The sequence below is a fragment of the Symphalangus syndactylus genome, chromosome 5 (genome assembly GCF_028878055.3).
Source record: "Symphalangus syndactylus isolate Jambi chromosome 5, NHGRI_mSymSyn1-v2.1_pri, whole genome shotgun sequence".
Classification (NCBI taxonomy): domain Eukaryota; kingdom Metazoa; phylum Chordata; class Mammalia; order Primates; family Hylobatidae; genus Symphalangus; species Symphalangus syndactylus.
Window position 1 is genome coordinate 116,505,043 of NC_072427.2, and position 26,491 is coordinate 116,531,533.

At 35.6% G+C, this 26,491-nt stretch overlaps 1 protein-coding gene and 1 pseudogene across 7 annotated transcripts in view; both read left to right on the plus strand.

The window, feature by feature from the left end:
* On the plus strand, positions 1-24,987 carry LOC129482820 (hydroxyacyl-coenzyme A dehydrogenase, mitochondrial-like; annotated as a pseudogene).
* RFX7 (regulatory factor X7) overlaps positions 1-26,491 on the plus strand; it is a 161,614-nt gene that overhangs the window by 29,551 nt on the left and 105,572 nt on the right. The window lies entirely within an intron of this gene.

Genomic DNA, 26,491 nt, shown 5'->3' on the forward strand with positions numbered 1-26,491 from the left:
CTACAGAGAGGCTCTTGTGATGAGGTATAAGGCCTCCTGCCATGTGAGTGATCCATCTTGGAAATGATAATGCAGCTCCTGCTGATATCCTGACTGAAACCTCAGGATAGGCTGTTAGACAGAACCCACCCACCTCAGTGACTCCTATGTTTCTGACACAGAAACTGTTAAATAAAAAATGTTTGTTTAAACCGTTAAGTTTTTGAGTAGTTTATTACACAGCAATAAATAGCAAATATACATTCCTCCTCATTTTGTGAGGCTGGTATAATCTTGATATCCAAATAGAATATAACAATGGCCTTTAATTTTACGATCCCACTCATAAACATAGGAACAGAAAATCTAAGACAAAAATTAGCAAATTGAAGCCACAAATGTCTAAAAAATGGTAATAACATCTTAGCCACCTTGAGTCTGTTACAGGAGGGCAAAGTCGGTTCATTAGAAAATCTGTTCATACAATTTACCACATTAACAGATGAGGGAAGACAAGTTATTTGATTATCTAAATTGATGAAGGAAAATAAATATTGAATATGTGTTTTATGATAAAACACTTAGCAAGTTAGGAATAGAAGGGGACTTCTTTAACTTGATGAATGGTATCTACAGACTACAATAGATTTAACAGTCAGCCCTCTGTATCTGTGGGTTCAACCAACTGTGGATTTGAAAAAAGAAATATAAAATGATACAATAATAATACAGATTTTAAAAACATGATATAGCTATTTACATAGCACTTACATTGTATTGATTATAAGTAATCTAGAGATGATTTAACATACATGAAGGTGTGCATAGATTATATGCAAATACTGTGCCATTTGATATAAGAGATATAAGCATCTGCAGATCATGGTATCCATGGGAGTCATAGAACTAGTACCTTGATACCCACCAAGGGACAATTGTACGTATTAAGAAGTTGTAGTTAAAACACTGTCGTTAAAATTAGAAACAAGAAATGTACAGATTTCTTAGTATATTCAGAAGTTAAAAAAATGAGTAAAACTGAATTAGAAACTAACTTACCATACGATAGTCTATATGGAAAACTCAATCTACACAGAATTATGAAGATAATGTAGCAAAAGTCATTTGCATTTCTGTATACAATAAAAATCGATAGTGTAATTAAACATTTTCAATAACAAGTAGGTTCTTGGAAATAAATGTAGCTATAGTTATGTAAGACTTTATTATAGAAGATTTTAAAACCTTATTGAAAGATTTTAAATAATGTAGGCATAAATAAATGGAGACATGTTCCATGTTCATTGAAATAAATATCACACATTTTTAAATTTCTTAATATATTTATAAATTCAATGAAATTTTAATCAAAATATTTTTCAAAAAACCTGACAGTCTGATTTTAAGCTTTTGATGAAAGAAAAAATGGCCTAGAATAGCCAAAGTGCTCCTAAAGAAGAAGGACAAAGTTAGGAACTTGCCATACCAAATGCCAAGAGTTATTATAATTACGGTATTTATGGCAGCTTGGTATTTGCATATGGTTAAATAACTGGAGGTGAGGGAAAATAATTGAGCCTAGAAAAAAACTCATGCATGATGGATACTTGATATAAGACAGAGGTGAGCTTTCAGATAATGGGAGCAATGGGCTATTTAATGGTGCTAAGATCATGGGCTATCAATATAGAAAAAAAGTGAAATGGATCCAGGTTTACCCCTTGGTCCACAATCAATTGTAGGTGACAAAGATTGTAAAAGAAAATCTTAAAAAATACTAGAATAAAATATATACTTGTTTTTACAGGACAAAAGATAGTTTTAGAGTAGAGAGGAATACAAATGCACATATCAGGAAGGAAATTATTACATACGTGTGTTTAATTTTTTCTAGTTGAACTTTTTATTTTGGGGTAATTGTTGATTCACATGCAGTCATAAGAAATAATATAAAGAGAGATCATGTGTACCCTTTATTACCCAGTCCCCCAGTGGTGTCATCTTGCAAATCTGTAGCGTCATACAGTATCACAACCAAAACATTGATATGGTCAAGACAGAACGTTTTTGTCACTGCAAATATCCCTCATGGTATCCTTCTATACATACCCCTAGCCACTTCTTATCTTTCACCCTCAACTATTGGCAATCACTAATCTGTTCCCCCATTTCTAAAGCTTTTGTCACTTCAAGAATGTTATGTAGATAGGATCGTAAGTAATCTTTTGGGATGGGCTTTTTTCACTCAGCATAATTCACTGGGTATTCATCCAGATTGTTCTAGTTATCAATAATTTATTCCTCTTTATTATGGAATAGTACTTCATGATATGGAAATATCACAGTTTAACCATTCTCCCATTGTAGGATATCTGGATTGATTCCAATTTTTGGCCCTTATGAGTAAAGCTGCTGTAGACATTTATGTACAGGTTTTTATGTGAACATAATCTGCATTTCTCTGGGATAAATGGAGAAATGTACAAATGCACAAATGTACTGTACCAAGGAGTACAATTGCTTGGTCATGGTAGTTGCATGTTTAATTTCTTAAAGAATAGCAAAACTTTTCCAGAGTGTCTGTACCATGTTACATTCCCACAGACAATGTCTGAGTGATCCAGTTTTTCAATATCCTTCACAGTATTTGGCAATGACACTCTCTAATAGCTGTTCTTACAGGTATATAGTATATAGTGATATCTCATTGTGGTTGTATTTGTATTTCTCTAATGGCTAATGATGTTAAATATCTTTTCATGTGTTGTTTACCATTTATACAAACATCTCTACTATTTGTATATACTCTTTGGTGATATATTTTTTCAGGTATTTTGCATACATTCTAATTTGATTGCTTTTTTGCTGTTGAGTTTTGAAGTATTTTTAACATACTCTATTTTTAACATATTTCTTTGTTGGATATACATATGAAATTTTTTTTACACTAAAGCTTTTCTTTTTTAATTAACTTTTTTTAAAAAATAAATTTTATTTTTTAGAGCAGTTTCAGATTCACACAGAAAAAGAACCAGAAGATACAGAATTTCCCATACATTCTCTGCCCTCACACATGCATAGCCTCCCCATTATCAACATCCTACATTAGAGTGGTACAGTTGTTAAAACTGGTTTACCTTCATTGACACAGTATTACCCACAGTCCATAATTTACATTAAGCTTTACGCCAGGTGTTGTACATTCTATGGGTTTGGTCAGATATATAATGACATGTATCCACCATTATAGTATCATAAAGAGTAGGTTTACTACCCTAAAAGTCCTCTGTGCTCTGACTATACATTCTTCCCTCCTCTCTAACCCTTGGCAACCACTGATCTTTGTACTGTCTCCATAGTTTTGCTTTTTCCCTGCATGTCAATAGTTGTAATCACACAGTATGTACCCTTTTTATATTTGCTTCTTTCACTTAGTGTAATATGCATTTCAGTTTCTTTGATGTCTTTTCATGTCTTGTATAGCTAATTTCTTTTTAGCACTGAATAATATTCCATTAATAGATAAACCACTGTTTATCCATTCACCTACTGATGACATTTGTGTTGCTTCCAAATTTTGACTGTTACGAAAAAATCTACTAAAAACGTTTACCAGTTTTCGTATAAATGTATTTTTTATCTCCTTTGAGTAAATTTCATGGAGTGCAATTGCTGGGTCGTAGGGTAGGAATCTATTTAGTTTTGTAAGAAACTGCCAAAATGTCTTCCATTTTGCATCCCCACCAGCAGTGAATGCGAGCTCTGGTTGATCCACATCCTTGTCAGGATTTGGTGGTGTCAGTATTTTGGATTTTGGCCATTTTAATAGGTATGTTTAGTATCTCATTGGTGTTTTAGTTTGCATTTTCCTGATGACACATGATATGGAGCATCTTTTCATATGCTCATTTGCCATCTGTACATCTTTGGTGAAGTATCTGTTCAGGTCTTTGTCCCATTTTTTAATGGGGTTGATTATAAGAATCTTTCTGTATTTTGGGTAAGTCTTTTATCTGACGTGTCTTGTAAATATTTTTTTCTCCATCTGTAGCTCAACTTTTTATTCTCTTGGCAGTGTCTTCTGCAAAACAGAAATTTTTAATTGTAATGAAGTCCAGCTCATCAATGCTTTCTTTTATGGATAGTGCATTTGGTGTTATATCTAAAAAGTCACAAACACAAGGTCATCTAGCTTTTCTTCTATGTTGTGTTCTAGGATAAAGTTTTGCATTTTACATGTAGGTCTGTAATCCATTTGAGTTAATTTTTGTGATGAGTGTCTGGTCTGTCTCTAGTGTTTCTGTTTTGTTTTTGCATGTGGATGTTCACTTCTAGCATTGTTTGTTGAAAAGACTGTTTTTTCTTTGTTGTATTGCCTTTGCTCCTGTGTCAAAGATCAGCTGGCTATATTTCTGTGACTCTTCTGAAAAGGACTGTAGAGGATTGATATACTTTCTTTTTTAAATGTTTGGTAGAACTTACCACTGAACCCATCCGGACCTTTTGCTTTTGGTTTGGAAAGAATATTAATTATTGATTCATTTTCTTTAACAGCTATAGCCCTTTTCACATTTTCTATTTTCTAATTTGCAGATTGTGTCACCCAGGAACTAGTTCATTTAATGTATGTTATTACATTTGTTGGCATAGAATTGTTCATGTAATTCCTTTATTATCTTTTTAAGGCCGGGGATCTGTAGTGATGTCCCATCTTTGATTTCCAGCATTAGTAATCTGTGTATCTTTTTCTTTTTTAACGCTTCTTTTCCTGGTTTCTTATGATGGAAGCTTAGGTTATTGATTTTAGGTCTTCTTTTCTAATATATATATTCAATGCTATAAATTTATTTCTAAGTACTCTTTTGTTTCTCACAAATTTTGACATGTTGTGTTTTCATTTGAATTAAAGTGTTTTACAGTTTCTCTCAATATTTCTTCTTTGACTTATGTGTTATTTAGAAGTGCATTGTTTAATTTCCACATATTTTGGAAATTTTCAGCTATCTTTGTTTATGATTTAATTCCTCTGTGGTCTGAGAGGAGATACTGTATAATTTCTATTTTTAAAAAAATTTGTTAAGATGTGTTTTAATGCCCAGAATATGATCTGTCTTGGTGAATGTTCCATGTGAGCTTGAGAAGAATGTGCTGTTTTTGGATGAAGTGCTCTATAAAAGTCCTTTATATCCCGTTGGTGGTGGTGTTGAGTTCAACTGTGTCCTTCCTGATTTCGTACCAATTGGACCTGTTCATTTCAGATAGAGGGATGTTGAACTCTTCAGAACTCTTCAAGTGTAATAGTCTATTCTGTTTCTCCTTGCAGTTCTCTCAGTTTTTGCCTTACATACTTTGAAGTTATATTATTAGGCTCATATACATTTAAGATTGTTATGTCTTCTTGGAGCATTCACCTATTTATCACTATGTAATGCTCCCCTTGCTTTGAAGCCTGCCTTATCTGAAATTAATGTTAACTCCTACTTTCTTTTGACTAGTGTTAGCATGACATATCTTTTTCTATCCATATACTTTTAATCTGTATGTATCCTTGTATTTAATAAAGTTGGTTTTTGTAGACATACAATTGGGTCTTATTTCTTGATCCACTCTGACAGTAGTGTCTTTCAATTGGTGTATTTAGACCCTTGACATTCAAAGTAATTATTTATATAGTTGGATTAATATTTATCATGTTTGTTATTTTCTATTTATCGTTCTTGTTCTTTGTTCTTATTTTTGTCTTCCTCTCTTTTTTGTTTTGCCTTTTGTGGTTTTGACTGAGCATTTTATTTGATTCTATTATCTCTTTTATTGGCCATACTAGTTATATTTCTTTCTTTGCATTTTTTAGTGTTTGCCCTAGAGTTTTCAGTATACATTTACGACTAATCCAGGTCCACTTTTAGATAACGCTATACTGCTTCACAGGTACTGTGAATACATTATAATAACAAAATAATCCTAATTCCTGCCTGTGGTTTCTTATATTACTACTGTCATTAATTTTGTTTATATAGAAGCATATGTGTCTGTATAAAAGCATACATAATTCAGTACATTGTTCCTGTGATTGTTTTGAACAAATATCTGTTGGATCAATTAAAAATAAGAAACATTTAAAACTTGATTTTACCTGCACTTTTTCCATCTCTGATGCTTTTTCCTTATTTACATAGATTCGAGTTCTGACCTTTATTATTTTCCTTCTCTCTAAAGAATTCTTTTTACAGTTCTTGCAGGGCAAGTCTACTGGCAACAAATTCCCTCGATTTTTGTTTTTGTGAGAAAATATTTCTTCTTCACTTTTGAAAGAAAATTTTGCAGGTATTAGTATTCTAGGTTGGGTTTTGTTTTTTTTTTCTCTTGACACTCTTGAGTGTTTCACTCCACTCTCCTTCTTGCATGGTTTATGAGAATCAGATATAATTCTTATCTTGGCTCCTGTATAGGTATGGTACATTTTTCCTCTAGCTTCTTTCAAGATTTTTTCATTATCTTTGATTTTCTGTAGTTTTGAGAATTATATGCCTAAGTATAGTTTTTTTGTTTGTTTTGTTTTGCTTTTGACATTTATGTTGGTTGACGTTCTGTGAGCTTCCTAGATCCGTGGTTTGGTGTCTGACATTAGTTTGGGGAAATGCTTTTGTCATTATTGTTTCAGAAATTTCATGTATTACTCTTTTTCCTATCCTTCTGGAATTTCCATTACACATATGTTACACCCTTTGTAGTTGTCCCACAGTTCTTGGATACTCTGTTCTGGGTTTTGTTTTCTTTTGTTTTTTCAGTCTTTTTTCTCCTTGCTTTTCAAATTTGGTGGTTTCTACCGAGTTAAACCTCAAGCTGAGATTTTAACCTCAGCTGTGTCCAGCCTACCATTAAGTTCATCAAAATTATACCTCATTTCTGGTAGTGTTTCTAATCTCTGACATTTCTTTTTAGTTCTTATAATTTCTATTTATTTATATTGCCCATCTGTTCTTGCAGTCTGTGTACTTTATCCATTAGAACCCTTAGCATCTTAATCATAATCATTTTAAATTCCTGGTCTGATAATTGCAACATCCCTGCCACATTGGACTATGTTTTTGCTGTTTGCTGTGCTCTTGAAACTGGATTTTGCCCTTTACTGCCTTATAACTTTTTCTTGATAACCAGGTACGAGTTACTGAATAAAAGGATCTGCTGTAAACAGGCCTTTAGTAATGTGGTAGTAAGGTATGGAGGGGGAAGCATTCTATAATGTTATCTGGAGGTCTCAGTCTTTCGGAAAGCCTGTACCTCTGTCCTGTAAACTTCACAAGTGCTTCTCAGTCTCTCCAGTGCCCCCTTACTTGGAACAGGATGGCTAGACTGGTCTGCAGTTGGGTTTTGCCTTTTGCCCAGGTCAGTTATGCTCTGATAAAGCTCCAGCAGGATAGGCTGTGGTTGATTTAGTTTCTCCTGAGGGTAGCGTTATTAGGAACAGAATGCTTTGGCATATTTCACAATGATTCCTTTTCTCCTTCCGTTGCCTAAGGCATGAAAGTTATCTCTAATATTCAGAGGAGGTTTTTCTTAAATATTCACTGGGAAAACCTGGTCAAGCTTTTGGAGGTAAAAGTGTGGAGATGCTTGATTACTGGATTTCCCTGGAGTTTATCTCAGACTTGTTCATTCTGAGCCTCTTGTAATTCATCAGTTATAGTTTGTTTCCCTGCTTTGGTACAGATTCTCGTGGAGGTTTGTGCTTGTGGGTTTCTGCTCCAGCAAGCTACAATTCTCTGCATTTTCCTATTGGTCTTTCCAATTTGGGGGGGTCTGTGATTTGACCCCTGATCTTCCCACCCTGACAAATCCTAAGAAGAGTTGTTGATTTTTCAGTTTTTTTCAGCTTTTTTTTTCTTTTAGGGCTTAGTGTTGACTTACAGCTTCTTACATGCTGGACCAGAAACCAGAAGTCTTTTTAAAAAATTAATCTGCTGGCCGGGCGCGGTGGCTCACGCTTGTAATCCCAGCACTTTGGGAGGCCGAGGTGGGTGGATCACGAGGTCAGGAGATCAAGACCACGGTGAAACCCCGTCTCTACTAAAAATACAAAAAAAAATTAGCCGGGCGTGGTGGTGGGCACCTGTAGTCCCAGCTACTCGGGAGGCTGAGGCAGGAGAATGGCATGAACCCGGGAGGCGGAGCCTGCAGTGAGCCGAGATTGTGCCACTGCACTCCAGCCTGGGCGACAGAGCGAGACTCCCTCTCAAAAAAAAAAAAAAAAAAAAATTAATCTGCTTAACAGTCTTTTGTAGAGCACAAGTCCAATTTATCAGTTTTTCTTTCTATGGATAATTTGTTTGGTGCCAAGTCTAAGAACTTTGCTTTGCCCTAGATCTGAAAGAGTTTATTGCTTTTTTTCTCAAATGTTTTGTATTTCTATGTTTTACATTTAAATCTGTGATCCATTTTGAGTTAATTTCTCTGTAAGGTATGAGGCTTAGCTTGATGTTGATTTTTTAAAAATTTGTTTTAATTATAGTAAAATGCACCTAGGATAAAATTTACCACTTTAGTCATTTTTAAGAGAACAGTTCAGTAGCATTAAGTACAGTCACATTGATTGTAGCCATCAACACTAGCCATCCACAGAACTCTTTTCATCTTGCAGAATTGAAACTCCGTACCCATTAAACAATACCACCTCATTTCCTTCTCCTTCTAGTCTCTGATACCCACAGTTCTACTTTCTGTCTTGGAATTTCACTACTCTAGGTACCTCATGAAAGTGAAATCTTACAGTGTTTGTCTAGTTTGGGATCTTTTTAAATTTTTAATTTGACATAGTTATTTTAATAGTACATGTATATATTTATGGGTAACATGAGATATTTTGATACAGGAATGCAAAGTGTAATAATCACATCAGAGTAAATGGGGTATCCATCATCTCATGCATTTGTCCTTTGTGTTATATACAGCCCAGTCATACTTTAGTGATTTTTAAATGTACAGTTATTTTTTACTATAATCACCCTGTTGTGCTAGCAAATGCTAGGTCTTATTCTAATTTTTTTTGTAACTATTAACCATCCCCACTTCCCCACACCCGCCCCCCACCCCAACCTTCAAGCCTCTGGTAGCCATCCTTCTTCTCTCTCTCTCACTTTCTCCCCATGAATTCAGTTGTTTTAATTTTTACCTTCCACAAGTAAGTGAGAACATGTACTGTTTTTTTTTCTGTGCATGGCTTATTTCACTTAAAATAATGACCTCTAGTTCCATCTATATTATTGCAATGACAGGATCTTGTTCTTTTTTATGGCTGAATAGTACTCCATTGTGTATATGTACCACATTATCCATTCATCTGTTGATGGACACTTAGGTTGATTCCATATCTTGACCATTGTTAATAGTGCTGCAGTAAACATGGGAGTGCAGATATCTCTTTGACATACTGATTCCTTTCTTTGGGCTATATACCTAGCAGTGGGATTGCTGGATCATATGGAATCTCTATTTTTAGTTTTTTGAGGAGCCTCCAAACTATTCTCCATCATGATTGTGCACCAGCCACTGTGTCCCACTAACAGTGTATGTGGTTTCTCTTTTCTCCCCATCCTTGCCAGCATTCGTTATTGAGTGTTTTTCTGTGACTGGCTTATTTTACTTAGCATAATGTCTTCAAGGTTCATTTATATTGTAGCATGCATCACAATATTTTTCTTTTTTATGTCTGATGAATAATATTCTATTGTATATGTGTATCCTTTTTTTTGTCCATTTATCCATCAATAGACACATGCATTGCTTCCACTTTTTGGTTATTGTGAATAGTGCTGCTCCCAACATTAGTGTACAAATGTCTGTTCTAGTCTGTGCATTTATTCTTTTTGATACATACTCAGAAGTGGAACGGCTGGATCATATGGTAATTTTAATATTTTGATGAACCACCATACTGTTTTCCATAACAGCTACACCATTTTCCATCCCTACCAGCAGTACACAAGGATTCCACTTTCTTCACATCTTTACTAACACTTGTTAATTTTCTGGGTTTTTATTTTTTTTTATTTTTAATAGTAGCTATCCTAATGGATGTGGGGTGGTATCTCTTTTTTTAACCCATGAGTGTCTGATTGCTTTAGCACCATTTGTTGGAAAAGCTGTCTTTCCTCCATTTAATAACTTTCACTTTTGTCAAAACTCACTTGAGCATATTTGAGTGAGTTTATTTCCAGGTTCTTAGTCATGCTTCACTAATGTATGTTTCTGTCCTCTGCTAATAGCAGGGTAGTGACTAGCTTCATAAAATGAATTGGGAAGTTTTCTCTCATCTTCTGTTTTCTATAAAGAAATGTGTAGAATTGGTGTTAGTTCTTAAATGTTTAGTAGAAATCTCTAGTGAAAATATCTGGGCATTTACATTCAATTTTAAAGTTTTGTTAGTCAAACTTGTGTCAACATAAGGAGAGTGAAAGGGTAAAATCACTCTGGGAGGAGAAGTGAGAGAAGATAGTTGCAATATAACTGAAAGAAGATTAGTATTTGAGATAAAGACATTTTACAGATTTCTAAGAGAGAAAATTTGGGCAAAAAGCATAATCAGGCATTTCATAGAAAGGAAATGTGTTCACAAACCTAGAGAAACTTGTTCAGACTTGTTAGTTCTCAGGAAAAGGCAAATTAAGACAGCCTTTTCCTACCCACTGGAATTAGCAAAACATGAGTTTCCTGCTGCTGGCAATTACAGCTATCTGCTCTGAAGACTAAAGTGTTACAACTTCATTTTATGTTCTCTCTCCTTTGGTGATGTAGAAAGAGCATTAAATTCAGACTAGGGATTTGGAGAAATTAGACAATACTTTTTGGAGTATGTGCTTTGTCTTACATTTTTGAAATGCTCTCCACAAGCCATAGAAAACTCTTCCTTCTTAGGGGAAAATACTCTTTTGCCTTTATTGTCCTAATAGATGCCTTTATAGGCATTCGGGTGCCTTTTGGTTCTAGACAATATCGTTTTAGACGTTTCTATGTATACTACTTATTCTCATTGGTCAGTTACTTCTTTAAACTTTGTGCTTTGAGGTTCACAGATTCTTAAGCATGCCTAGTTTGAACTGTAGCAGGTTTAGAGTAAGGTGAGTGTTTGACCCTGACTCGCATTTGATTTCATTAAGTTCCTTTTTTGGTCTTAAGAGCATAAGACTAAAATAAGATTATTTGGGATAAGATTTTAATTACACTCATACTATATTCCATTGCCATTATTACTTGAATGTAGGTATGGGTAGATAGTATAGCTCCATAGATCATTGCCTTTTGGTTTTGATCAAATCAAAAAGGTGTTCCTGATCATTTAGTTATTAGACTTTACATTAAAATGTTGTTAGGATCTAGACCCTCAAAGCTTTAGCCTACAATACTCTCATATTGCTTACAAATACTTTAGCACTGATTTTCCCTGGGTTTGTAGGAGTAGCCTTACCTGTGCTTTTAAATCAGCATTCCCCAACATGGTCTAATAGTTTCTCAAGATGATCCATGAAAATAAAGTGTTTTTGTCATTAGTTTGGGAAATGATGTATAGGATAGCTCTCCAACCCACTCTCAAATGGATACAACGTATGTTAGCATATTAAGGTTCGTGATCAGGCCAGGCTTGGTGGCTTATGCCCGTAATCCCAACACTTTGGGAGGCCAAGGTAGGCAGATCACTTGAGGCCAGGAGTTCGAGACCAGCCTAGCCAACATGGTGAAACCCCATCTCTACTAAAAATACAAAATTAGCCAAGCGTGGTGGTACACACCTGTAATCCCAGCTACTCGGAGGCTGAGGCAAGAGAATCACTTGAACCCGGGAGGTAGAAGTTACAATGAGCCAAGATTGGGCCACTGCACTCCAGCCTGGGGCAACAGAGTGAAAGTCCATCTCAAAAAAAAAAAAAAAAAAAAAAAAAGGTTTTGTTACAGAAAAGAGGTCCCAATCAGACCCCAACAGAGGGTTATTGGATTAAATGCAAGAAATAATTCAGGGCAGGACCATAGAGTAAAGTGAAAGCAAGTTTATTAAGAAAATAAAGGAATGAAATAATAGCTCCTCTATAGACAGAGAAGCCCTGAGGGCTGCTGTTTAGCCATATTTCTGGTTATTTCTTGATGATATGCTAAATAAGGGGTAGATTATTCATGCTCCCCTTTTCAGACCATATAGGGTAACTTCCTGACATTGTCATGGCATTTGTAATCTGTCATGGTGTGGGTGGGAGTGTGGCAGTGAGGACGACCAGAGGTCACTCTCGTGGCCATTTTGGTTTTGGTGGGTTTTGGCCGGCTGCTTTACTGCAAACTGTTTTATCAGCAAAGTCTTTATGACCTGTATCTTGTGCTGACCTCCCATCTCATCCTGTGGCTTAGAATGCCTTAACGTCTGGGAATGTAGCCCAGTAGGTTTCAGCCTTATTTTACCCAGCTCCTATTTAAGATGGAGTTGCTCTGGTTCACACGTCTCTGAGAGTTTCATGGTGAGTCTCGTATTATAAGGATAGGGGAACTTAATCCTTAAATTAAAATCCAATTTTAAATCATATTAAAATCCTGGCTCATTTTATTTAACCCAGCAATTCCTAAATTTACCTGAACATTAGCCGCTTTCTCTGTGGGTTACCTACGGATATTAGTCTTCACAAAGTGTACTTCTAGAATACTGGCAGTATGTCACTAATCTATACTAACTTTGCAGCTTTCTATCTGTTCCAGGTTGTCATATGGTTGGCTTCTCACGTTTTGAGATACCTTTTATACTTGACAACTTACTCCTGCCCATGTTATATTATAATCCCTTACTGACTGTAATACATAAATGCCTTATTATCTGTGCCTGTGATTCTTGGTTTTAAGTGAAGAGCAATAAGATATTAGCTTAGTCACTTTTTTTTGGTGGGGGGAGGGCAGATATTGAGATACTGATCACTTTGCTGTCCTAGTAAAATCTAGAAAGGAATTAATCTGCATGTATCATGATTGATGGCAGTCTGCCCAAGAGATTGGCAGTTTTATATACATTTTAGATGTGAGCCCTGTCAGAATAATAGATGACCTCTTTTGTCTCTGTATGCTCACCTCTGAGACAGTCATTATACTTTCTTTTTCTTTTTTAGAGACAAGGTCTTGCTCTGTTGCCCAGACTGGAGTGCAGTGGCACAATGATAGCTCACTGCAGCCTCAGACTCCTTGGCTCAAGCTATCCTCCTGCCTCAGCATCCCACATAGCTGGATCTATAAGCACACATCACCACACCTGGCTTGTTTATTTTATTTTATTTTTTTGTAGAGGCAGGATCTCGCTGTGTTGTCCAAGTTGGTCTCAAACTCCTGGCTTCAAGCAATCCTCCTGCCTTAGCCTCCCAAAGTGCTGGGATTACAGGTGTGAGCTATAGCTGCTGGCCCAAACTTTTAAGTATAGCCCATGAGACATGCTGTGCCATAGACATACACTGTCCAGTACAGTAGCCACTAGTTGCATGTGGCTGTTGAATACTTGAAATGTGGCTAAATCAAATTGAGATGTGTTGTAAATATAAAATACACATTGGATTTCAAAGACTTAGTATGAAAAAGATCTTAAGTATCTCAATATTTATATTCATTGCATATCAAAATGTTAATATTTTCACATATTAAAATATTTTACTAAATGTAATATCTGTTTTTTACTTCTTAATGTTCTAGGTAATTTAAGATTGCTATGGTTTGTATTATATTTCTATTGGATAGTGAGACTCTAGGCACTTTTCCCATGAAGTGATAGGTTTCAGAGACTAAGCCTGATTATCTAGGTTTTTATAAAGCTTTCTGGTCTAGGGAAAAATTATGTTACTAGGCAGTTTTTCTGTGTGGCTGTGTGGTTTTTTTTTTTTTTTTTTTTTTGAGACAGAGTCTCGCTCTGTCGCCCAGGCTGGAGTACAGTGACGCGATCTCGGCTCACTGCAAGCTCCGCCTCCCAGGTTCACGCCATTCTCCTGCCTCAGCCTCCCAAGTAGCTGGGACTATAGGTGCCTGCCACTACGCCCAGCTAATTTTTTTGTATTTTTAGTAGAGACGGGGTTTCACTGTGTTAGCCAGGATGTTCTCGATCTCCTGACCTCGTGATCTGCCCGTCTCGGCCTCCCAAAGTGCTGGGATTACAGGCGTGAGCCACCACGCCCAGCCAGTGTTTTTTAAACTTCTGGCCAAAAAACAAATGATTTCTTATCCATACATCGCTTTGAAGTAGCCCAAAAAGAGACTACTACCAGACATTCCTACATAGAATTATGCTTTAGGCACAGGAAGAAAAATGAAAAATCTAGACGTTTCTAACTATATCCTTAATAAATTATCTTACCTATTTCCACTAATAACTCTTCTATCTTTAAAAATATATCAGTTTTGATATCTTCCTCTCTAGAGCATCATTTGAACATTGAGGAGATTACTTCGTAATTTTTTGATCTCCTTAGATAGCCTTCTCCTTTATAGATTGAAATGCTTTTAGGCTAGATTTTCTTTCCTTTGGTTCTCTTACTGCCTTGTGGAAGAGAATTTTAATATTAACTATCAAATTGGTTTTCGTGTTTTTTTTGCCTTTTGTGATAAGAAAAGTTCTGTGATTCTTGGGTTTAAGTGGAGGACTACAGGACATTGAACTTGGCGACTTTATTTTTTGGATCAGATTTGGGATACTGAACCCTTTACTGCCCTAATAAACTGTTAACTCTAGAAAAGAGTAATAAGTCATGTCTTACAAGTATACCTGTAGGCTATTTTAGCTACAGTTTTAAGAAATGTTCTCATATTAATTTATATGAGACACTGGTATAGTCCGTAGTCTTCCCATTAAGCACCATTACCTGGATATGCCACCTTAATGGAATTCTCATTTTAACTTCAGCTCTCTAAACCATTTCCATTTTGGTTTTCTTTTTTATAGTCAGTTAAGCACCTAATACCATGGGCTGGCTTAATGCTTTTCAGTTAAAAAAAAAAAAAGACTTGTACATACAAAGCATGTCACCTATATTGGTGACACCTAAAGTACATTGAAAAAATTGAAGTCACATTTATCCCCTTGTTTTTCTCAATTTAAAGATCTGCCTTATCTCTGACACAACTTTTTCTTTTTTTTTTTTTTTTTTTTTTGAGACAGTGTCTCACTTGCCAGGCTGGAGTGCAGTGGTGCGATCTCTGCTCACTGCAACCTCTGATTCCCTGATTCAAGCAATTCTCCTGCCTCAGCCTCCCGAGTAGCTGGGATTACAGGCATGCACCACTACGCCCAGCTAATTTTTGTATTTTTAGTAGAGACGGGGTTTTACCATGTTGGCCAGGATGGTCTCGATCTCCTGACCTCGTGATCCGCCCACCTTGACCTCCCAAAGTGCTGGGATTACGGCACTTCTACGACTTTTTCTTAATGTAACATTAGATACTAAGCTGCATGGTTTGTAACTTCCTCTGAAACTATGCAGTAGGGGAAGAAGAGTTGTTTTCCCCACTGTGCAATCCAGTGATGTTATCTTGCCCTGTGTTTTAGCTTCTTTTTAAATGTTTTATATGTTATAAAAACTTAAACAGTAACAAAAAGTTTAAAAAGATTTTTAAACGTTTGAAAAGAAAGTAAAGGCTTAAAATCTCATCTCCCAGAGAGAACAGTCATCCTTACAGATGGGTCGCTGTGCATGCAGCGATCTCATGTTTTCATTTCATTATTTTTGTGGAGATTGTTTCCTGTTCTGTAGACTAGGTAAATTTGCCTGTATTTGAAACCTGCACCTACCTCTGAAGGTTCAGCACTAGAGGGCATTGACCTTTAATTCAGCTTATTTACTGACAATATATAATGTTTCTATGACAAAGGAAGTTCCAAAATGGTAAGACTGGGACACAAAATGTTCTTCTTGATTAAAATCCCAGTGTAAAGTGGAGGCATTATTATCAGACATAATCATAGCATTTTAAACTGGATAATGGAGCCAAATAAAAATCAGTGTGTGACGTTGTACAAGTCATTTTTTTATCCTAATTTGTAAATGAAAGGGTTAGACTAGATTTAGTTTTAATGTAGCATTTATTAAGAACCTATTACATGCTTGTTATTACAATATGGCTTTTTATGTAAATGTTGAATCTTTATTTAAAAAACTCGAGGAGATGTATGCCTCAGTGGAAAAATGATTCATCTAAGTTAAGGGCATATAGCTAGTAGTTGCAGAATTGGAATTCTTCCTGTCAAGACCATGTTTTTGGTTCCTGCTATATTTACCATGGTGTTTCTTACTAGATAAATTTATTTGAAGATCTTGTTAACTTTAAGGAGTATATTATATGTGCAGATGCTTTCCTGTTATTTGACATATTTGAATCCTGTTGACTCTTTGAGCTTTTAATATTAATATCAACCTGAAAATGCTTGCATTGAAGAAAACAGGGAAGGCATATAGATTGAGACTAAAGAGAGCAGCACAATTTGTTCAGTACTCTGCCTCCCCAAAATACGTATTTTTACAATCCTGTTAGGGCAAATTAGTTATTTTTAAATATTACAGTGGTAAAATTCAGCATTTGGAGCAGCCAGCAATCACATAAGGAAAGATACCTATACGTGGAAGGACAGCAAAAAAGGAAAATAACTCATTAGAAAGCAAAAATGAGTCATTATATCCTACACTTTCAAATAATATTCTTTCAGTATCACTCAGTGGTAACTTAATACTGATTAACAGTCACTCAGTAGACTGGTTATAGTGGTTGAATCTTTGATTTACAGCCTTCTCTTGTAAATTTTAAGTTTTTCACAGTTTAAATCAACATCAGAAGGTTTTTAGGTCTCAGACTCCAGTCTCTTAGCTGTAGGTCCTACATGGTTTATTTGCTTTTCCTTTTAAAAGGATCTGCTAAGTCCTTCCTCTCTTTTAACTTTTTTTTTCCTTTGTCAGAGATGGGGTCTTGCTGTGTTGAACAGGGTGGTCTTGAACTCCTGGCCTCAAGTGATCCTCCCATCTTGGCCTCCCAAAGTGCTGGGTTTACAGGCCTGAGCCACCACACCCAGCCCCCACTTTTAACTTTTCATTGTAAAAAATTTTGAATGTATACAAAAGGAGAGAAAAGACATTGAACTCTGAGGTCTTTATTATTCAACTTTAACAATTAGTTTCATAGCTAATCTTATTTATCTGTAATTCTTCATTGGTTATTTTGAAGGGAATCCCAGACATCATATCCCATTTACAGTTTGTTTGAATCAGTGTCCTTACGGCTACTGGTGGATATCTCTTAAACTCTAGATCCCTTTAAAAAATTTTTTCTTGAAGTTTTTTATTTGTTGAAGAAATTGGATCCTTTGTCCTATGGAGTTTCCCACAGTCTGGATTTGCTGACTTTATCTTCATGGTGCTATGTAGCATATTCCTCTTCCCCTTTATTACTATAAATTGGTAGTTAAATAGAGATATGTTTCAATATTTCAGCAAGAATACTTTGTAGGTGGTATTGTGTACTTACATTGGGAGGCTGAGCCCCTTTTACTCTAATGGAACATACTTCCTTGACTATACTGAAGTAGACATGTTGCTCTAGGGTGAGATGTTTTTCTTTTGAGGGCGTCTGAGGCAAAAGTCATTCTAGGTCCCATTCTTCTGTTTCTTTTTTATACTGCCTCCACTACAGCATTTGCCTTTGAACTTCAGGTTAGGGATTGTTGGGAAGAGACTATTACCCACCTGTTGTATGCTCCTAAATTATTTAGTTAAGGAATGTAGAAACCAAATGACTATTCTGAATAGTAGCAAATACAGTATATCTAAAAAAGTTTTTCCCATCTCTTTAGGTTTCCTGCGGTACATATAGCCACCGTCCCTACGGGAAAGGTTCAGCTAGCATTGCTGTGTCAAGTTCTGAATATATCATTGCCCTTTTGTACCTAGGCTTTCTTGAACATTCTGCAAAGACTTAATAAATGATATTTATAACATCACAATTTTCTGGATTTTGAACTAATTCAGCACTAGCAAGGCCATATTCTCATCCTGGGGGAGAGAAGGCAGAGTCAGTGCCCAGATGCACTTAAGTGATATATTTACCTCTAGCTTTCCAGAATCCTGGAAAGCCCATCTTCCTGCAGTCCACCCCTTGAATCTGTTTTAATACCCTTTGACTTCTGTGGTTCTAATATATAGTTTGTATCAAAGACCATGATCCAAATACTTTTTTTCCACACTCCTATCCCTGCTTTGCTTCCCTTTCTCTCCCTTCTCTTTCTTCCATCCTTCCTTTTATTGGTCACATGTTTACAATTGCCTAATGTGTACCAGGCAAAGTGCTAGACTCAGGAAGCAGGTTAACAAGACATAGGCCTTGTGTGCAAGGGAAGGGATGGCCCACTGGGACATTTCATTATCTATATGAAAAAAAAACTATCACATCACACATAGAATCCAGAAAAACTCAGCCCCCAAATGTGAAAAGCAAAAGTTTAGAAGAAAATAAAATAACTTTGTGAGCTCACGGTGAGGAAGATTTTTTAAAACACGTCAAAAGCACTTTTCATAAAGAAAAATATTTGACTATTAAAATAAAAATTTTCCTTGGACAATGAACACTGTTAAAAAGCAACATGCTGCTGATGGCGATGTAACTCAAGTAATTGACAAAAGATTAGTATCTAAAGTATAAAAAGAGCTCCTATCAGTAAATAAAATAATAAAAACAACCATGTAGAAAAAGGGGTAAAGGATATGAGTAGGCAATTCACAGAAGAAAACTTAGTGGTCAGCAAATACATTAAGGTGTTCAATATCACTGAAAAAAAAAAATGCATTTTGAAACAAAATATTTCATACCCTTCCGATTGGCAGAAGTCTGTCATTACCAATTTTGGAGAGGATAGAGAGAAATCAGTCTTATACACAACTGATGGAGTATAGATTGGCCAAAATTACCTTGAAAGGCAATTTGGCAATAATTAGAAAGTTGAAGATCAACATACTGTAGTGCGTGTGGGTATATTTGTGTATGTGTCCAAGAAAAAGTCCTGCAATATGAATAACAAGATCTCCATACCAAACATTTGTTGCAATGTTGTATGTTACAGTACGGAGCTGGAAATACCGTAAGAGCCCATTATTAAAGAATAAATAAAACGATATGTTCAAACAATGGAATACTGTGCATATTAGTTTGCTAGGGCAACCATAACAAAGTACCACAGACTTGATGGCTTAATAGAAATTTATTTATTTTTTAATTTTTTTATTTTTTTACCAGTTCTGGTGGCTTGAGGTCTAAGATCAAGGTGCCAGCAGGGTTGATTCCTTCCGAGTGCTGTATCCGTTCCATCAGATACAGCACTTGGGGGTTAGGGCTTCAACGTACAAATTTGGGGAGGGGTCTGGACACACAATTGAATCCACACTTCTATGTAACAGTTAAAATGAGTAAACTAGAATGTATCAAAATAAATTTCTAATGCCTATTAAGTAAATTTTTTTTTTTAAAAAAAGAGTGATACATGCTGCAGAACTTCATGCCTGTGAAGTAAACAAAACTATTATATTGTTTATGGAGATAGTCAACATTTATAGTAAATGTATATACATTCATGGGAATAATAACAACTTCTGGATAGCGGTCACCACTGAGAAAGGAATGGTGGAATGAGATAGGAAAAGATCCCATGGGGACTTTATCTGTAAAGTTTTCTTCCTTAAAGAAAAAAGGAAAAAGTTCAAGTTTGTTCAAACTGGCTAGCAAGTACATGAGTGTTATATTATTCTTTATGACTTTCCTATATATTTGGAACCTGATAATATTTTTTAAAAAGCAAAGAAAATATATGAATGAAATAATGTTATTAATAGAAGTTGAAAATTCATTTGAGTAATATGATCTAGTAATCAAATATCAGGCACAAGTTACCTTATGATAAAGTTCATTCTTCTGGTTGAAATTAGTTTTTATGTTTAGAACAACAATAAAATCAATAAATCTTTATAGCATCCTATGTCAAAAGCAAGAAGTTTACTTTCCATACATAAAAACGTGTGAGCTTTCGAAATGACTCATTTGTAGAGCATTGAGTTGTGTATATTAGGGAACTTCTTACGGTGTAACACAATATATAGCATATGACATTTTGTTCTAGAGCAGTGGCTCTCAACTAGGAGCATGTGGAAATAATGTGGGGCAATTTTAGTTGTCAGAATGTCTAGGAAGCACTGCTGGCATTTAGTGAACACCATTGTACAATTCCAAACATCTTATAATGCATTTGATAAACCCATAAAGTAAAGCAGGGTGCCATCCTAAATGTCAGTACCTGGTTGAGAAACATTGGTCTTTGATTAATTTCCTTTCATGAAAAGTAGAATCTCTAAAACTCATAAGAGCAGGCAAACACTAAGAACAATGACTATTTCAAAGGCAACTTGGATTACAGAGAGAAACAGAATTGATAGTTTGGAATCTGTTGATTAGGCACTAGTAGTATCTAAAGGAAGTTTTTTCTTAATTTTATGATCCTAATTATCTTTTATTAAGTAAAATTAATAACATAAAAATTAACCACATAAAGTGTATGATTCAGTAGCATTTAGTAACTTTACAGTGTTATGTAGCCATCACCTCTATCTAGTTCCAGAACATTTTTCATCATCCAAAAGGAATATGCATTAAGCAGTCACTCTTCATTTCCCCAACCCCAACCAACCACTCGTCTGCTTTCTATCTCTCTGGATATAGCTATTCCGGAGATTTTGTATACAGGGAGTCATACAATATGTGACCTTTTATGTTTGCCTTATTTCACTTAGCATAAAGTTTTCAAGGGTTATCCATATTGTAGCATGTGTTGGTACTTCATTCCTTTTTATGGTTGAATAATATTTCATTTTAATAATATATCACATTTTGTTTATCCGTTCATCCATGAATGGTCATTTGGGTTGTTTCCTCCGTTTGACTCTTGTGAACAGTGCTGCTATGAATATCAGCACATTTGTGTAGAGGTTTTTGTTTGTATTCCTATTTTTATTTCTTTGGGTGGAATTGTTAGGTCAAGTGGTAATTCTCTGTTTTAGCTTTTTGAAGATATGTCAAGTTTTTCAAGCCGTACCATCTTTCATTCCCACAAGCAATATGCAAGGATTCCACTTTCTCCCCATCCTTACCAACAGAATCCATTATTTTTAAGAAGACAAAGCAAATGAATTTAAATGTCTTCATGGTGTGATTCCAAATGTTTTTTATTTCCTTTTTTTCTGGCTACACCTTTTTAGCATTAGCCACTATTGTGACTATTATTATTTTTTTAAATATATAAAATTTTGTTTTATAGCATATGAGCAAACAAAAGTAAAACTAAATAGTTTTCATTTAATATAAGCAAGTATAAGGTAAAAATAAGTTTTGCTATGATGGACTGTGAGCCAAGTCACAACCTGCAAAAGGGATCTGAAGTCAATGTGTTTTTAACAGAATTAATTATTTTATAGGGGTAGAAGCTAAGAGTTTGATTTGTCGTGGTAAGGATAGAATGTAAGAGCTTCTTCTAGTTGATCTATTATAGTGTACCTCCTCTATCTCAGATTGTCTTTGGGTTAAATCTAGTATCTGGTATTCACAGATACCTCTGTTTCTATAACACAAGAAATTTGAATCAAGTATATAGGAATTGTGAGTCACACTGACTTCAGACTTAAGGACTCCAAATAAATGTAAAAATAGCATTGAACTTTTGGATAGAGGCTAAACTTGGTGTTGGAAGGGATAAGTGAGAGTCTTCTAGAATATTTTCTGCAGTAAAAAATAGTTTATCAACAATTTGTTGAAACTGGGGAAACAGATTCTGAAATGTTTCTAGCAAACAAGATATCTAAATGTTCTTTCTGTCATACTGTTGCTTACATTGTATTATATATTATATATGTTTGGCCCATGACTGCTAATTTATTTCTTGTATCATGTTTAAGTTTGAATAAAGGGAAATATTACATGGTATTTTTGTAACATTTCTTTGTGAGAAAGTAGGATTAGACTGTTTTTTTTAATTTTTAAACACGTGCTTCCTAAAATTTATTATTTCTTGTGTGTAGCCCCCCTAGATAAGAAAGCTTTATCTAGCTTTACCTTATAGTTTGATTTAGAGAAAACACAATATGCTTTCTCAAGCTATATCTCTTGCTTAAATTTTTATCTGCTTTATTGCTGCTGTTTTCCCCCTCTTCCCTACTACTTTATATCAATAACATTCTGGTAATATGACTTGAGATGTAAATCTTGAAAGATTTAGAAGATGAGTAGTTAGCATGTTCCATAAATGTAATAGTTATGATACCACAGCACAATTATGGTACTGATATTTTGTTTTTTTAAATCTAATACCAAAATACCAGACTGATACTATTTAATTAAAATTTTTGTAAAAGTTGAAGTTAAAAATCAGCAAAACAGGAAGTTCAATGCCTGTCATATCAATTATCAACAATCATCAATTTAAAAAATTAGAAAAATATTAATGTTGAGCATACATTGTCATTTGAACAAAACTTATTTGCAGATAAAATTAGTAATATCATTTTATTCAAAAATAAAAAATGGCCTCAGAGGCTGCCCGTCTGCTGGTCCCCACACCACACGCGCCTTTCCTGCCTTGGTCTTGTTGCAGTCGCCACTGCCACTGCACCATGGCTTTCATCACCAGGCAGTTCATGCATTCTTTGCCTTCCTTGTCCACATCCTTGGGCAAGAAAAATCATCATCAAGCACATGATGGTCATCAGCATCACACAGGTTGCTGCAGTGACTGGCCACACAGTAGCGTTGCTAGACCAGACAGAGGACATCTTGGCAAAATATAAAGAAGGAATTGAGAAAAGCCTTAGGAAAGTGACAAAGAAGTTGTTTGTAGAAAACACTAAGGCTGCTGATGAATTTGTGGAGAAAACCCTAAGCAGCATATCAACCAGCACAGATGCAATATCCGTAGTCCACAGCACAGACCTGGTGGTAGAGGCCGTTGTAGAAAATCTAAAGGTGAAAATCAAGCTCTCCAAGAGGTTGGACAAGTTTGTTGCTGAACATACAACTTTGCCAGCAACACTTCCTCTTTGCAAATTACAAGCATAGCCAATGCTACCACCAAACAAGACCAATTTGCTGGCCTCCATTTACTCAACCCAGTGCCCCTGATGAAATTTGTAGAGGTCTTTAAAACACCAATGACCACCCGAAAGACATTTGAATCTTTGGTAAACTTGAGCAAAACCCTGGGAAAGCATCCTGTTTCTTGCAAGGACACTCCTGGGTTTATTGTCAGCTGTCTCAGGATTCAACACCTCATGGAAGCAGTCAGGCTGCATGAATGAGGTGACGTATCCAAGGAAAACACTGACACTGCTATGAAGTTAGGAGCCAGGTACCCCATCGACTCACCTGAGCTTCTAGATTACGTTGGGCTGGATTCTGTGCAGTTCATCATGGATGGATGGCATGAAATAGATACAAAGAACCCCATATTTCAGCCCAGCCCATCCTTAAAAAAGCTGATGGCAGAGAAGAAGCTTGGCAAGAAGTCTGGAGAAGGATTTTACAAATACATGTGATGCTCAGCTTCTCTGGCACTGAGAAGAACCCCTGTGAGCACTTACCAGCCAGCACCCAAAGTGCCTGTGAGAATACTCTTTGGTCAGACATTCCCTCACACAGCACAGTCTATTTGATAGCATTTTGATTGTAATCTATCTGAAGTTATTATTACACTAGTTACAGTAGTAACAGATTCCACCATTAAGAACTAATTCCCATGTTTAGTCTGTTTATTTCTGTGTATTTTCTAAAAAGCTTTATACTGTTGGTGCCTTGGAACAAATGCTGTCATTTTTGTAAAGAATTGCCTGAATTCATTCTCTCATAAGGGGAAGATACTTGCTCTGAGAGTGAGAGTGAGAGTGTATTGTGTTCATTGTTGCTGTGTGGCAGTCACAAGCCATTGGGACAGACAGGGTGTGTCTGTGGAGTGCTCCAGCAAGCAGCACCTGAATCTTGCCTTTATGAGAACATTTTGCCCCTTACAGCCTTGAGCCTTACCCTACCTTCTGGGCACGATATAAGATGTTATATCTCCATTCAGCTGATCATCAAGATGCTGCTGCTGTCTGGGTGGGCTTATCTCCATGTGCTTGGTTTGCAGTAAGAGGTCAGTTTTCCTAGTCATTCAGTTCCACAGATCGTAATAATTACTGTCTGGTTTTTTTTTTTGCACAAGAAATCAGTGTTGCAAAATTGCCTATAAATGGACTCTAATAAAATACAGTCTTTTAGTCTGTCAAAATTTGAATTGAAATAAACATGTATAAAATAAAATTGTTTAAGAAACCCCAAAATAATAAATGAACATTTAAATTATGAAATATTTAAAAGTCAAATATTATCTACTTTTATAAAGTGCAGGCTCAGATGTGCATTGGTGGTTTATTATTGAGTGATACATGTATTTTTGTGCATATTTTTCCAGCTGCTGAAAATGCTTTCTTAACTAGTTGGAGTAATGGTAAAAAGATAGATAATTGCAAATATATTCTTCTAACTCCTTTGTCCATAGGTAATTCCATTTCTTTTTTGATAACTTTGAGGTTTTATTTGAAATTTTATTTACTTGAGTTTTCATATATTTAATTTTTTAATCAAAGTTTTAGGAACTTATAATTTATTGACTCAAAAAGATATTACAAAACCTGCTGAGAAAAACCGCAGTTACCCAAACCACTAACTCATTGCCTGTCAGAGAGAACCAGGTCCTTTCTCTTCTTTTACATCCCTACCTCTGTCCAGTGACAAACCTTGGCCAGAGAGGAAGGGAGCCCTACTGATGGTGAAAAGTCCAGCTTCCTGGGTTATCACAGAGGGTAGAGAGTGATTTCAAAGAGCAAACAGAAAATAGCCAGCCTAAACAGATTTAATTTCTAACATGTCTCTTTTTAATTTTCTGAATATACTTTAAAACTATATATATAAAACTATATATATATAAAACTATATATATATAAAACTATATATATATAAAACTATATATATAGTATCCAATTTGTGTTTCTTGAATGCAGTGTCTTCCCTTAACCTTTGTGAGGATTAAAATTTTGTTTTCTTTTTGCATAGTGTTATTTCTTCCAAGTAAGGGTTTCACCCCCTTTTTTCCTGTCTTTCATATTGGAGAGTTTTTTCCAGTTGTCTATCCATCTGAGTATGTTTAAGAGTGGGGCACAAAAAGTTGATAGGAAGCTCTTCATGTGTAGCTGGTGCTTCTGCTGTCCGATTCAGTAGCTCTGTAGTGGGACCCATAAATTTGCATTTTAACTAGTTCCCAGGAATACTGATACTGTTAGTCCAGGAATCATATGTTTTTAAGAACTACTTTATTAGGGAGTGCTTTTGTGATTCACATCTATGGAAGGGAACGGATGGGAAGGAAACAGCTTGGGCAGAGGGAAAGTTGAACTGCAATGCTGAAGAGTTGTGAAGATAGAATGACAAATCAAAGCCGTCCCAGGTTGGGGGAAGGGGCTGGGCCTTAATATCCCCATGTTGATTAGTGTCTAGATATGGGCTGTCCCTGGAAATTGGTATGACCTTGAGAAGTGATATTTCCTTCAGCCTAAGCAATCATACCCAAGGGCACAGACACCGAATGCTGACAGACACCCACGCTTTGTGCTGCACTGCATTGCACTCCCAGTAGTGGACAAAATTCTTTCCTGAAAAGGGGAAATGGAGCATTGCGTTATGTTGTCTGTACATGATCCTTCACAGTCAGCAGGGGAGTCTCATCCTGAGACAGATACTTTTTCTAATTTTTCCTTTACCATGGATTAATTTTATCTACTCTAGAACTTCATATAAGTAAAATCATACAGAATGAACTTTTCTAGGTGTTTTATATGGCTCAGTATAATATTTATTAGATTCATCCATGTTCCTCTATGTATGTATGGGTTTCTTTTAATTGCTGAGTAGTATTCCATTGTGTGACTATGCCACAAAGCGTGTATTTATTCTTACATTGATATCATTTGGATTGATTCCAGTTTGGAATTATTATAAAGATGCTATGAACATTATTTTTCTTCAACATCTGTTTTGTGGACATCTAGTTTGATTCCTGTTGGATAAATACTTATGGTAGGTTTATGTCTAAATGCTAAACTAGTCCAAGGTGGTTTTGCCTTTCACATTCTCACCATAAATATATGAGAGTTATGGTTGCTTCAAAGCCTTGCCAATATTTCGGTTTTTGGAATTTTAAATTTAAGCCTCCTAATGGTGTATTGTTGCAATTTTGATTTGTATTTCCTTGGTGGCTTGGTTCCTTGAACATCTTTTCATGTGTTTATTGGACATTTGTGTACCTTTTTTGTGAAATATCTATTCCAGTTGTTTGCTCTTTATTAATTGAGTTACCTGTCTTTACTACGGAGTTGTAGGAGTTCCTTATGTATTCTGGGCGTAAGTC